The 14,519-nt window shown below is 44.4% G+C and overlaps 1 pseudogene; it reads left to right on the top strand.

Annotated features, from left to right (window-relative positions):
• The first annotated feature begins 1,962 nt into the window (after positions 1-1,962).
• Positions 1,963-14,519, top strand: part of LOC123039496 (uncharacterized) — a 34,307-nt pseudogene continuing 21,750 nt past the window's right edge.

Below are 14,519 nucleotides of genomic sequence, written 5' to 3' on the forward strand. Positions count from 1 at the left end.
TTTATTTTGTTTCCCATGTGCGTTAGCCTTCTGTATGGCGAGAACAATCTGGCCATAGCAAATTAGCAGTTAATCCCACACATACATACATGTGTGCTTGTGTTTTTTGCAAATGAATTTGCCACCACAAAATTTCGAGCCATGGCAAATTTAGAGTCATGGCAAATTTTGATGATGCCATGGTAAATTTCAGGAACATGGCAAATTTACACCCATGGCATTTTTTGGTTGATCACACAGCTCAAACATGTGTACCAGTAGTAGTACATAGGTCATGTGGCCTGTAAATGATCTGGTGCTGTTCTTACAGAGTATATGTGATCTGATTGAGGTTAGAGATCATGGCAATTGTTATACTTTATCGATGGCAATTCTTTTACTTATATGTCTATTTTAACCAAAACACCATGAAAATTTTATTATGCATATGCCATGGCAATTTTTCTTCATAATTTTTAGCCATGTCTCTCATGGTACAAGCATTTGACATTTTATGCCTATGGCAAAATTTGATTAAGCCCATGGCAAATCTGTAGGTATTGTCGATTTGTATCTTAGTCACATGGCAATTTTTGTCATGTTTTTTGTATGCACCAAAATATGTCTAATTTTGTCATGCCCAAGGAGGCAAGGATATATATTTTTGCCATGTGACAAGTTTTAAACTTCGTAGAATTGCCATGTGGACATTTCAAAGATTTATACACTTTTGCCATGCTTTTCACGAATTTGCCATGTGAGCAGGTATGAAACTTGTCATGCTATGAACAAATTCCGTAAACTTGCTTTGTGACTAGTACTCCAAAAAAATACATTCCAACATGTTATGTACATTTTGCCATCATTTTAGATTGCAAACGTTGTCTAAACTTTGCCATGTGATCTGTACACAAAAAAATTGATCATCAACATTTTACCCTTTTTAAGAACATGATTATTTTTGGTTTGTAGCATGACAATTTTGTACTCCCTCCGTCCCATAATGTAAGACACGTCTTACATTATGGGACGGAGGAAGTAGTTTATTGGCATGGCATTTTTTTTTTCTATTTTTCCATGACAGATTTACCTTTAGTGACATGGAAACTTCACCTAAATCGCCATGGCAAATTTTTAACTTTTATTGCCATGGCAATTACTACTTTTTATTTTTCCATAGCATATTTTACATTTTTTTTGCCATGAAAAAATTAATTTTTACATACATGTCAAAATTTTACTTTAGTCAAACATGGCAAATTAAATTTACCTTTTCTATTCTGCCATGGCAAATTCACCTTCATTGACATGGCAAATTTACCTAAGTCGCCATGGCAAACTTTGATTTTTATTACCATGGCAGTTTCTACTTCTTATTTTTCAATGGCAAATTTACATATTTTTTGCCATGGTAAAATTATCTATACTATCATGGCAAATTTACTTTTTACGTACATGCCAAAATTTTACTTTAGTCGATCATGGTAAATTAATTTACTTTTCTATTCTGCCATGGAAAATCCACCTTCATTGACATAACAAATTTACCTAAATTGCCACGGCAAACTTTAACTTTGGTTGCTGTGTAATTTATACTTTTTATCTTACATGGCAAATTTACATCTTTTTTACCATGGCAAAATTAGCTATACTACCACGGCAAATTTGCTTTTTACATACATATCAAATTTTTTTACTTTAGTCACTCACATGGCAAATTAAATTTACTTTTCTATTTTCTGTAATTTATGTATGTGCATCTTTTTTATCAAACCTGCTGGGTGGGTTTCCGTTTTGTTGATTTAATTTTTTCTTGGGTGTTGGACATTTTTTTTGCACAAGCAGCAAACCTTTTCTGTTGAGGGGGGCCGTTTCATTGGGATTTTTCTTTTTTTTTGTATATTAAATAATTCCGGACTGTATTTTCGCGACAGCGGCGGGAGAGAATTAGATGAACGACAGCGGCGGCTGGGCTGGATCGGTCGTCATGAGGTCCTACTTGTCGGGCTGAGCTGAGAGAAAACCCCAGCTGGCCCTTTGCCTTCACCTGATAAAGGAAAAGGCGGCGGCGGCAGGAGAAGAAAGTACGGCGAACAGTGGTGAGGGGGTGAGATGACCACCGCCACGATTTCGAAGACAAGGAGTGGCAAGCCAGAGTTAAGCGAGGAGCTCTATCAGGCCGCAATCTGCATGGAGGAGAGGATCCGCGCGCTGCAATCCGCCGGTTGGATCGGCAATGAAGGGGAATCGATGGAGATTGGCGACGGCTGCGAGATGGAAACGGGAGGGAAGTCATCAACGGGGTGGAGTAGCGCCGCGTCCCTAGAGCTCGAGGAGCTGCTCCACCGTGCCGCAATCCTCACCCAGACGAGGGTAGGCGACGGGAACGCAGAAAACGAGGAGCTGCTCGATCTGGCCGCAACGGAGAGGATCGTCGGCCAGGCAGGCAACCCACTCTCCTGGGAATTAATAAGTGCGATCATGCCGGAGTTTGAAGCAAAGGTCGGCGACATTGCTTCGGTACTTCAGGTAGAAGAGACCCGGAAGGAGGCGGTGGCCGTGCTGAGCTTCGGCTTCAGGCTGCGCTTGTTCTCCGAGCAGATCGATGAGCTGCGGCACGAGATGTGCAACTTTCTGAGATCGTTCTCGTCAGAAAACAAAAATATAAGGAGCACCATGATGAAGTTTATCTCCGAGCCGTACTTATCCCGTATCAGCAAACTAGTGGGTCCACCCGCGCATTTGCGCGGCTAGATCTTATTGTTTAATGTACATTTATTTAGAAAACAGTAAGTTCGCATTTGAATACTTGTTTTTATTCATTGTCAAACCAACATAGTATGCCACTAAATGTTAATTACTTTTGTCCGATTATAAGTTGGTTTAACAATAATAGGTCTGAGATTATGTCATGCTAATGCATACTTAAATCGAAACTACTTCACAGATGACATTTGCTTGTCACGATTCTGAGCCAATGCCAAATCCAACAACTTTCTGTACATTGGCATCTTGAATGGATGGTGTGAGATGGAGTGTCGTGCTGAAATCGTCTGTGAATGTCGTCTGTATAGCAATTCTCTACTTAAATTTTAAGATGAAATTTTGAAAAGAAAACACATTTGTGAAAAATAGTTTAAATGTCGTCACTATGTTTGCCTTGGAGGCTACCTTGATGTGGCTCTATTTTTTAAATAATATAATTGTTACATCGTTTACTTGCGTCTTTGCTCCTCTCCGATCCTCTTCAGCCATGAAGATATTATATTCTCTTGGAATGGGATGATTCATTTGTAATCGTCATTATGAAATAGATGTAGTTTTAGGTCGAGTCACTTGCTCTTCTTTTGTTTGTCCCATTTTTCCTCCCTCAATAACTACATCAACCCAGATTTTAAAATCATGCTTTGCATAAATCTCCAGACCCAATCCTTTGTCTTTTTTGATAAACATAGTACAAAAGTAAACATTGAGATACACGCACATACACTAACCCTATGAACACATGCATGCACGTTTTATCCCTAAGAGCACCTCTATGGGACTGGGCTAACACATCTAATGGGAACGTTTCCTCCTACTGAATGAAAATCTGAAATAATAAATATAAAAAATTGCAAGCACCAGTGCCAAGTCTAGGACTTGAACTCTAGTAGGCTTGCTCCACCATACGAAACCTAACCATCTGAGTTTCACTCAGTTCACCCAAATACTATGTCCTTGAAGTAGGTGTATGATGACAGGTTAGGTACACTGATAGAGATCAAGGTGGAGTTCGAGCGTACTCTAGCTTTATCAATATTATTCTCGACTGATTAATGTCATACTATGTATCCCTATACTATATTATTAGTTTATAATATAATATGTTTATCCACCATATTGAGCTTTCATGTCCTTGGTTTTTTGCCATGTGATTCTGCGTTGCCTGTTTTGCACGACATCTTCGAGAGCTCGTATTTATCCGATAATATGTACAAAAGTGCCTTGGTATCTACACTTTTTTTGGTATCTACACTGATAGGCCATACATTTGTTGGACATCCTTTCCTCCTTAACCCTAAAGTTCTTTCATAATATTTATTTTGTTACTAAGATACCATCCATCACGTGCAGCAAGTCCAGCGCTTACCACAAACATATAATTTTACCTGATTAAGAATCTCATGTAGAAACCCACAAAAACTCTCCACAGAGAAACTATTGAGGGAAAGTTGATAGTACCAAATTGGCTGTTTGCACATACGTATACATAGTCGTGCTTCAAGTAGATGTAAATTTGCATAAAAACAGTTTTTATTTTTTTTGCGAAAATAAAAAGAGTTTTTTTTTTGGTATCTACACTGATAGGCCATACATTTGCTTCAAAAGAATTTAAATGTTGTAGAAAACAACCTTGTGATCAAGTTTTTTTTTTAGAACGTCACACAAATCTCATCAACTTTTCATGGAAATTTACACAACAAAGACATGTCTACATAACTAAACAAATTCAAATAAATTGACATTTCAAGATAATTGCTTTTACCTGCGAGCTCATCCATCTTATTGACATTTTTACAGAGAAGAAACAGCAAATGTGACCCGACTCTGAAAACAATTAAGCACTTCCAATGCGCGACCGCACAATTGCTCATGATCCCATTGGATCCGGACGCGCTGCCGAAGTTGCCGTCATGGCGGACGCTTTCCATCTCCGTGCGCACTCGTTGTTGGCCAGAACTGCTCTCACTTGGGATGCAGCAGCTGCAGCTCTTATGCCAGCTACTGCCCCCTGCTCGCCACCACGTGCTGATGTATCCACTTCCACACCAGCTGCGATTCACAGTGGGCTGCCGCACAATCAGCTCGCTCTGCACAATCCTCTTCCCACGCTGCCATCACGCTCATAGTGCTATTGTTATCCGGTGTGCTCGTCGTAGCGATTGTTGGCCAAGCCGGTGGAGCTCCTGCAGGACCTTATCAGCTGTTCGACGACTGAGTTAGCGGGACACGGTCTGGTCGAGGTGTGTCAGTATAATTATAGTAATAGAGAATATTGTGTTTGTACTCAAAGCAAGGGCTCGCGACACCTGCCATCTATCAATCCAGCCTGCACTATAGCAATGAGAATGATATGATAATTTGAAAGATATTTATGAACCCACATGTCTGAATGTCTGATTCATTAGTTAATCAGGAATATTGCATCCCCAGCTGCTATATATTTACCTATGTAAATCCCGCTTGTAAAACTTAGATTAAAGTAACAAAAATTCAGGCAAGCACACGCACCTGTTGCGTAGTGTGTGTTTCCGCGAGATCTTGACCGGCGTTGTGTTCGTCGATTGATTGCGTAGATGCAGCCAGAACTAATCAATTCACTTGCCTGCTTGCGTAGCTTGCCGGCTATGTACACGCGCCTGTGTTGTTGGCCAAAGCATTGGCCAACGGTTGATCCTTCTATCATCATGCCTGAGCAAGTTCTTCAGCCCGCGAGTATTCACCTCTAACAGGGTCGATGATCCAAAGAGGAACCGAGCAGGCCTTCTGATCGGGCGGCAGAAAACATGGAATATGATGTGAGGATGAACCCTGCTAGCGTGTTAGCTCTGGCCGCTGGATTGGAGAACAGAAACATGGTCGAGAGCTGTGCCATGTAGTATATCCCGGAGATCTTGCAATTCTTCGTGAGCATGGTGACCTTCTCCAACATCGATTTCATGGGGCTTCCTTGCGTTCCTCCTAGCGGCTCAGCGGCATGTTCCTCTGGATGCTAATGAGGTTCTTCCCCACGCTCATGGAGCTTGGACAACTTCCGCCTGCAACGCCAAGGCCGCCACCAATGGGAGCTTGGGCGCCTTTTCCTGTGTTGGAGCCGAGCCGAGGCAAGTTATGGAGTCACGTATATTTGCTCTCATCGACGATGATAACAGCGATCCGATTGGAATTCCGTGTAGAAGTTTCCTACTTCGTTGCAGTCGTATCTAGCTTTCCATCACATGTACGATTACAATGGAATTCCTTCCTTTTCTTCTATTCTTTTTGGTTGACAATTTTTTTCTTTCTACTAGCAAAAATGCCCGTGTGTTGCAACGGGAGAAAAAGTTATCACACCACCTAGCCTCAATAAGCATTGCTAACACCACCTCCCCCCCACCCCACCCATACACAGGTCAATGTCCTATATTTTAACCCCCACCTGTGTGGCCGCCTATATTTCTTCCCACCATGATCGCGTCAGATATATGTCAATAAATTTGTATGAAAATATATTCTTGTACTCTATGCTCATTTGCTATTATATTCTTTGTTTTATTTTATTGTTGCATCATCATATCATCGTGCCATTAAAACACAAATAAATAAACTGCATAGATCTTTGATCTATTTAAAACGAGGGAATTGATTGTGGTTTTCTTTATAATCCATGAACATATCCTCCCAATATTATTAGGGAGGTAGAATAAAACATTCCATTAATTCTGGAATCACCCATAACCACACTTGCAATTGAATTTCCTTTTGATTCCAAATATTTCAAATTCATGTGATATTCTCCAAATAACTCTTTGAAGTTGTGGTGCTTTGATTTGCCAAATTTCATCTTGGTTCCCCTTCAAATAAATTCTTTTTGTTTTCTCTTGTTTGAAAAATAGAAAAGGAAGGAAAGACTTTTTTTTTCTACCAGGCCGGCCTAGCTCCTTCCCTTTCGCCATAGAAGCTGCGGCCCAAGCCACCCCTCTCTCTCCCGATCAGATAGGTCGAGCATCCCGTATACCCACGATCCCCACCCACTCCTCTTCCTGTCGTTCCCTCTCGGACGCCCCTCTCCTGCGTCGCCACCCTCAAGCGGTGGACCCTAGCCCCAGCCACTGCAGCAAGCCGTTGACGCCGGCAAGTCGAGCCCGCCCATGGAAGAGGATGGCGCAAGCCGTTGCCGCAGGCAAGTCGAGCCCGCCATGCAGGCCGCCGCTGGTGCCCTTCCTCCAGGGACCCGGATGCCCCTCTCCTGCGCCGCCGCCCTCAAGCGGTGGACCCTAGCCTGACCAGCCACTGCAGCAAGCCGTTGCCGCCGGCTAAGTCGAGCCCGCCCATGGAAGAGGATGGCGCAAGCCGTTGCCGCCGGCAAGTCGAGCCCGCCCATGGAAGAGGATGGCGCGTCTCTGTCTCAATACATCCGCCGCTGGATCCATGCCGGAGCAGTCGGATCCGTCGCATGGGCCAACGCAGGCCGCCGCTGGTGCCCTTCCTCCAGGGACCCGCCTCGACCTGTTCGTCCGCCGACTCGGGCATTGATGCTTCGATGCCGCTGGTGACCCTGGGTAAAGATGACCCATATATCTCATCCTAGTGTCTTGGCTTGCTTGATTCTTGCAACTGACGTACATATATAAGTCGGTAGGATTTCGTTTAAAGGAGCACGGTGGTACTATTCTAGTTGGTAAAATAGAAATATAAATTTAAACTGTAAGCGTAAATTAACATAAAGAAAAGCGCATTGTGACGGTGAACCCGGAGACCCAATCCGTGCTTTATTATTAGGGAGAGATTCAATGCATGCGACTCCCTAGAGATAATTGGACGTGTCAATCTCAAAATTTATGACACCTGATCATATTCCTCCGTATTACACGTGACATGTTCGGTTTGTTCTATACAACAATATTTGTATGTAACGTTACATCTTTTAAATCTATATTTGTATGTAACGTTACATCTTTTAAATCTTAGCCGTCAATATCTAAAATTAACGACTGTGATAATTATATCTATGTGGATGAGCGTGGTGGCTTGTTTGCCTTTTGTCATATGTATATAATAGATAGATAGATAGAAGATTGCAGTTGATCTCTGACAGTATCAGTATGCTCCAGCGAATGGACTCAGACTTCGACTCCAAAGTGAAATCAACGATCATCAAGCTGAAATCAGAATCCTTCTTGTCAGCCATGGAGGACGAGCTCCACAGGGCAGGCCAAGAAGATTCCGTGGAGATGGAGGAGAAGAGATTCGCTGCCTACCATCTCTACTGGGAGCGTATATGGGGCAAGGATGGTCACAGCTTCGAAAAACAGAGTGAGTAAAATGTTAGTTATCCGGTTGTAGTTAGTTTTCTTGACATACTTGCATATCTCAAGGAAGCCGATTCCTTGCAATTTGGAATTTACTCCACTTTAGTATATAACCAGATTGATTCTGCTTTATTCTTCTTGAATGAATCATTTATTTTATGTCAGATCTCTAACTCATACTTAAATTACATGCAGCGATATTGAGCCCCATGCAATTTACACATTGCACAACACGCCGCTTCCTGAAAGTGCAACTATCCCTAGGTGGTTTAGGTAATTTCTAACAACATATAGCTCACCGAGCTAACATTATTCCAAGATAAATATTTCAGGAAAAACTCAATGAATGGCATGGCATGGATGAGAAAAGTGGATCCTCAAAATGCGAAGGATAAAAGGATTGGCTAAAGCTCAAAATCTCAAGACTATACATTTTATATTTTAGTAATCCAAGATTACATTGAGTCTATAGGAAAAGCCAATACTATCAAGGAGGGATGATGTGTTGCTTAATGAGTTTCTTGCTCCATAGTGCTTAGTGATATGCTCCAAAACCCTCAACTACTTTCTCACATCCACACATGACCTAAACCAAAAGTCAAACTCGGCCCTACCGATTCTTTCTATCCGACGCCACCGAGTTCAAATGTCATAGCCACTGCCACAAACCCTAGGCAAATCGGTCTCACCGATAGGGATCTCGGTATCACCGAGATGGGATTGTAATCTCTCTGTTTCCCTTCGTAACGTTTCGGTACCACCGAGATGAGCGATCGGTCCCACCGAGATTGCAATGTAAACTCCCTGTTTCCTTTTCGTAACATTTCGGTCCCACCGAAATGAGCGAATCGGTTCCAACGAGTTTACCTGACCAACTCTCTGGTTAGCTTATTACTAAAATCGGTCCCACCGAGTTTGTGTAATCGGTCTCACTGAGATTACGTTAAGCCCTAAACCCTAACAATATCGGTCCTACCGACTTGCATGTCGGTCCCACCGAAAATCCTAACGGTCACTAGATTTGCTGAATCGGTCCGACCGAGTTTATCAATTCGGTCCCACCGAGTTTGGCAAGTTGTGTGTAACGGTTAGATTTTGTGTGGAGGCTATATATACCCCTCCACCTCCTCTTCATTCGTGGAGAGAGTCATCAGAACAAACCTACACTTCCAACTTGCTGTTTCTGAGAGAGAACCACCTACTCATGTGTTGAGGCCAAGATATTCCATTCCTACCATATGAATCTTGATCTCTAGCCTTCCCCAAGTTGCTTTCCACTCAAATCTTCTTTCCACCAAATCCAATTCCTGTGAGAGAGAGTTGAGTGTTGGGGAGACTATAATTTGAAGCACAAGAGCAAGGAGTTCATCATCAACACACCATTTGTTACTTCTTGGAGAGTGGTGTCTCCTAGATTGGCTAGGTGTCACTTGGGAGCCTCCGACAAGATTGTGGAGTTGAACCAAGGAGTTTGTAAGGGCAAGGAGATCGCCTACTTCGTGAAGATCTACCGCTAGTGAGGCAAGTTCGTGGGCGACGGTCATGGTGGGATAGACAAGGTTGCTTCTTCCTGGACCCTTCATGGGTGGAGCCCCCCGTGGACTCGCGCAACCGTTACCCTTAGTGGGTTGAAGTCTCCATCAACGTGGATGTACGATAGCACCACCTATCGGAACCACGACAAAAACATCTGTATCTCCAATTGCGTTTGAATTCTCCAAACCCTTTCTTTTACATTATTGCAAGTTGCATACTTTACTTTTCGCTGCTCATATACTCTTTGCATGCTTGCTTGAATTGTGTTAAGATTGCTTGACTTGTGCTAAGATAGCTAAAATCTGCCAAAGACTAAAATTGGGAAAAGGAAAAGTTTTTATTTGGTCAAGTAGTCTAATCACCCCCCCTCTAGACATATTTTTGATCCTACAAGTGGTATCAGAGCTTTGGTCTCCATTTGCTTTGATTTCCATAGCTTTTGGTGGTCATAGCCTTGTTTTCACAACCTAGGAGAGTATGGCGTCTAGCGAGGGAAATTATCACCGTAGAGGTCCTTACTTTGATGGTACTAATTTTGCTAGTTGGAATCATAAGATGAAAATGCATATTCTTGGACATAACCCTGCCGTTTGGGCTATTGTGTGTATTGGCTTGCAAGGTGAATTCTTTGATGGGAGAGAACTGAACCGTGAAGCTAGCGTGGAAGAGTTGAAGATGCTGCAATACAACGCTCAAGCTTGTGATATCCTCTTCAATGGATTGTGCCCCGAAGAATTCAAAAAAATCTGTCGTCTTGAGAATGCAAAGGAAATTTGGGATACTTTGATTAATATGCATGAAGGTACCGAATCCGTCAAGGAATCCAAGTTGGATGTGCTCCAAAGTCAACTTGACAAGTTCAAAATTGTCGTGGAATTGTCACGTCAGATGTCCTCGTGAAAGGACTTAGTTGTGGAGCCATCGCAGCTAGGAAGCTTGAAGGGGTTAATCGGGACAAAGGACACGAGAGGTTTTATACTAGTTCGGCCCCTTACGGTGAAGGTAAGGCCTACGTCTAGTTGGGTTGGTATTGATGTTTCGATGACCAAGGAGCGAGATACGCTATGCCTGGCTCTTGATCAGTTGTTTCTTTTTGTTTGTCTCCCTTTGGGGAGCTGAGGGAGTCCCGGACTAGGGGGTGTCCAAATAGCCGAACTATCATCATCGGCCGGACTCCAAGACTACGAAGATACAAGATTGAAGACTTCGTCCCGTGTCCGGATTGGACTTTCCTTGGCGTGGAAGGCAAGCTTGGCGATACGGATATGTAGATCTCCTACCATTGTAACCGACTCTGTGTAACCCTAACCCTCTCCGGTGTCTATATAAACCGAATGGCTTTAGTTCGTAGGACGAACAACAATCATACCATAGGCTAGCTTCTAGGGTTTAGCCTCCTTGATCTCGTGGTAGATCTACTCTTGTAACACACATCATCAATATTAATCAAGCAGGACGTAGGGTTTTACCTCCATCAAGAGGGCCCGAACCTGGGTAAAACATCGTGTCCCTCATCTCCTGTTACCATCCGCCTAGACGCACAGTTCGGGACCCCCTACCCGAGATCCGCCGGTTTTGACACCGACATTGGTGCTTTCATTGAGAGTTCCTCTGTGCCGTCGCAATCAGGAAGGATGCCTTTTCCCGTCTTTAAAGACGGCGCCGTCGTCAAGGGAGCTTTGGCCGCCGGCCAAACTATCCGGCTAGGTGGTTTTCTTATGACCGCCTGTTCGGTCACCACTCCGACGGTGACCTCTCAGGTCATCAAAAGCGATCTTCACATCAGCTCAGAATTCGCCGAGCAGTTAGATCCAATTGAGCTCTCCTCCGTAAATGAGCTCTTGGATCGCATCGCCGCCCTGGGAGTCGCTACAAACTACGATCAGATTGGGCTTAAAACCGATCTGAGAGAAATTAACTCTCCCCAGGCTACCCACCACATTGTTGTGGTAGAGGAACAATGCGGCGACTCTTCTTCTATGTTGAAAACCAACTGTGTCCGGATTCCCGATCCCTCCATACCGGATTCCCGCGGAGGGACGGACGCCAATCAAATACTGAACCTAGAGTCAGGCATCGGAGCAGATTCATTGGAAAGCATCTAACAAACCAAGCTTCCAAATCCGGAAGCTTCTTGGCCTTTGAGCCTCAAATCGGGCAGGGTTCCGAACTTAATTCCACCCGCCCACCCAAACATAAGCGATCTATCTCAAATAAGGCAAGAGCCCGATGAAACAGTACATCGTTACTGGGCCAGATTCCTCCTAGTTATGAACAGGATAAAGGGCTGCCGTGAAGAAAGCGCGATTTCAATTTTCTGCAACAATTGCACGGACAAGCGAATCATAAACGCCATCAGTCGTCGCGAAGTTACACGCTTCGCCGACCTAGCGACCATTGTACAAAAATAATGTGCAATGGAGAGTGCCTGGAAAACCGAAACTAGGTTCTGGGACAATCCGGCCCTGAATACAACCCCAGTCTGAAATAAAAGTGCGTCATACTCAAGCACCTGGGTTAAAAACCAAAAAGCAAAAAACCCCTAAAGGGTATGGAACCGTACTGGAGGGATGGCTCAACGGACCCTTCAAAATCCACAGTACGGAGGGCGCCACTCCAACACATAGCCTTCGAGCATGTTGGATACTACGGCAGGTGGCCAAAAGTGGCAAAGGCTTTTTAGCCCCGGGCAACCAGCCCAGCAGTACCAGTACGATATTAACAGTCTTCGAGACTTTCGCATCAAATAACATGCGGAAACAAACAATCCGCAGCCTCGCCGAAGTCTACCAAGTAGCAACAGCAAATCCATGGAGCGACACGGCTATCACCTTCAATGCCAGCGACAAACCTAAATTCCGAACAGCTAGAGCACCAGTCGCATTGGTCCTCAGTCCGATAGTGGACGGCTTTCGTCTTACCAAGGTACTCATGGATGGCAGCAGCGGATTAAACCTCATCTACGTAGAAACCCTTCAAAAAATGGAAATTGACTGGAGCTGCATTGAGCGAAGCAGCACAACCTTCAGGGGAATAATCCCTAGTCGAGAAGTACGCTGCACAGGAAAAATCACGCTAGATGTAGTGTTCGGCTCGCCGGACAACTACAGGTCCGAAGAGGTCACATTCCAAGTGGCCCCGTTCGGCAGCGGATATCACGCCTTGTTAGGGCGAGAGGCATTCACAATCTTCCAAGCTATACCCCATTACGGGTACATGAAGCTCAAAATGCCCGGACCCAATGGAATAATCACTCTTGCCAGTGATCCTGATACAGCACTCCGTGCTGAAAATAAGACAGTCGCACTGGCCCTAGAGGCATTATCTGAAGCCTTAGCGGCAGAGGAACTAACTGCGCTGCGCTCCATGGTGGATAGGGACGATGTGATACTCGATAAGAGGTCCAAGTCCACCTCTTTTAAACCAACAGACAAAATAGTCAAATTCCAAGTCCATCCAACGGACCCCACAAAGACGGCCTCCATTGGGGCATAATTAAATCCTGATGTAGAAGCCTCACTACGAGAATTCCTTCGGCAAAATTGGGACATTTTCGCCTGGCACCCTTCAAACATGCCAGGAATCCCACGCAGGCTGGCAGAGCACAACCTAAATATCATAAAAGGATTCAAGCCAGTCAAACAGGCTCTTCGGCGATTTTCCGAACCCAAAAGACAGGCAATGGGAGAGGAGCTAGCCAAACTCTTAGAAGCCGGATTCATCAGAGATATCAAACATCCGGACTGGCTAGCCAACCTGGTAATGGTACCAAAAAAGGACAAATCCTGGCGCCTTTGTGTTGATTTCAAAGACCTTAACAAGGCCTGTCCAAAGGACCCCTTCCCTCTCCCTCGCATCGACCAAATCATCGATGCTACCGCAGGGCACGATTCATTGTGCTTCCTTGACGCATACTCCGGATACCATCAAATCAAGATGGCGGAAAAAGACCAGGCTGCAACGGGATTTATTACTCCATATGGACCATTCTGCTTCAACACAATGCCCTTCGGACTCAAAAACGCCGGCGCAACATATCAGCGCATGATTCAGACATGTCTGGCCACTCAGATAGGCAAAACAGTCGAGGCATACGTAGACGATGTGGTCGTCAAGACCAAACACGTTGAAACTCTAATAGACGACTTGAGGGTGACATTCGACAACCTCCGAGCATATGACATTAAGCTCAACCCGGAAAAATGTGTTTTCGGCGTACCAGCCGGAAAGCTCTTGGGCTTCATTGTATCCTGTAGAGGAATTGAAGCAAACCCAGCCAAGATCCGAGCTCTGTCACAATTGGATATCCCAAAAGACCTCAAGCAAATACAAAAGCTAACCAGATGCGTGGCGGCTCTAAGCCGCTTCATCTCTCGTTTAGGAGAAAAGGCACTGCCCCTCTATCGTCTCCTCCAGCGCACCGAACATTTCGAATGGACGGATGCTGCCACGGCCGGACTCGAAGAAATTAAAGCCGTACTGGCAACAAATCCGGTCCTGGCCGCGCCCAACCTAGGCGAACCAATGCTATTATATATCGCAGCAACACATCAAGTTGTCAGCGCGGTACTCATCGTCGAACGAGAAACATAAGGGCACAAATTCCCTCTTCAAAAACCAGTGTACTATGTATCCATTGTCTTAACCCCATGCAAGTCCCGATACCCACACAATCAAAAGATAGCGTACGCGGTGTTCATGGCATCCCGGAAGCTGCGACACTACTTTCAAGAGTGTTCCATAATGGTGGCCTCCGAAGTACCTCTCAACGACATTATAAACAATCGCGATGCGACGGGCAGGATTCCAAAATGGGCTATTAAGCTCTTACCATTTGATATAACCTACAAACCACGGCGAGCTATCAAGTCGCAAGTTCTGGCTGACTTCATCGCCGAATGGACCGAAGCCGAACTCCCTAAAGAGTACGGCGCATACTCCAATTGGATC

This window comes from Triticum aestivum, chromosome 2B, assembly GCF_018294505.1.
Source record: "Triticum aestivum cultivar Chinese Spring chromosome 2B, IWGSC CS RefSeq v2.1, whole genome shotgun sequence".
Classification (NCBI taxonomy): Eukaryota; Viridiplantae; Streptophyta; class Magnoliopsida; order Poales; family Poaceae; genus Triticum; species Triticum aestivum.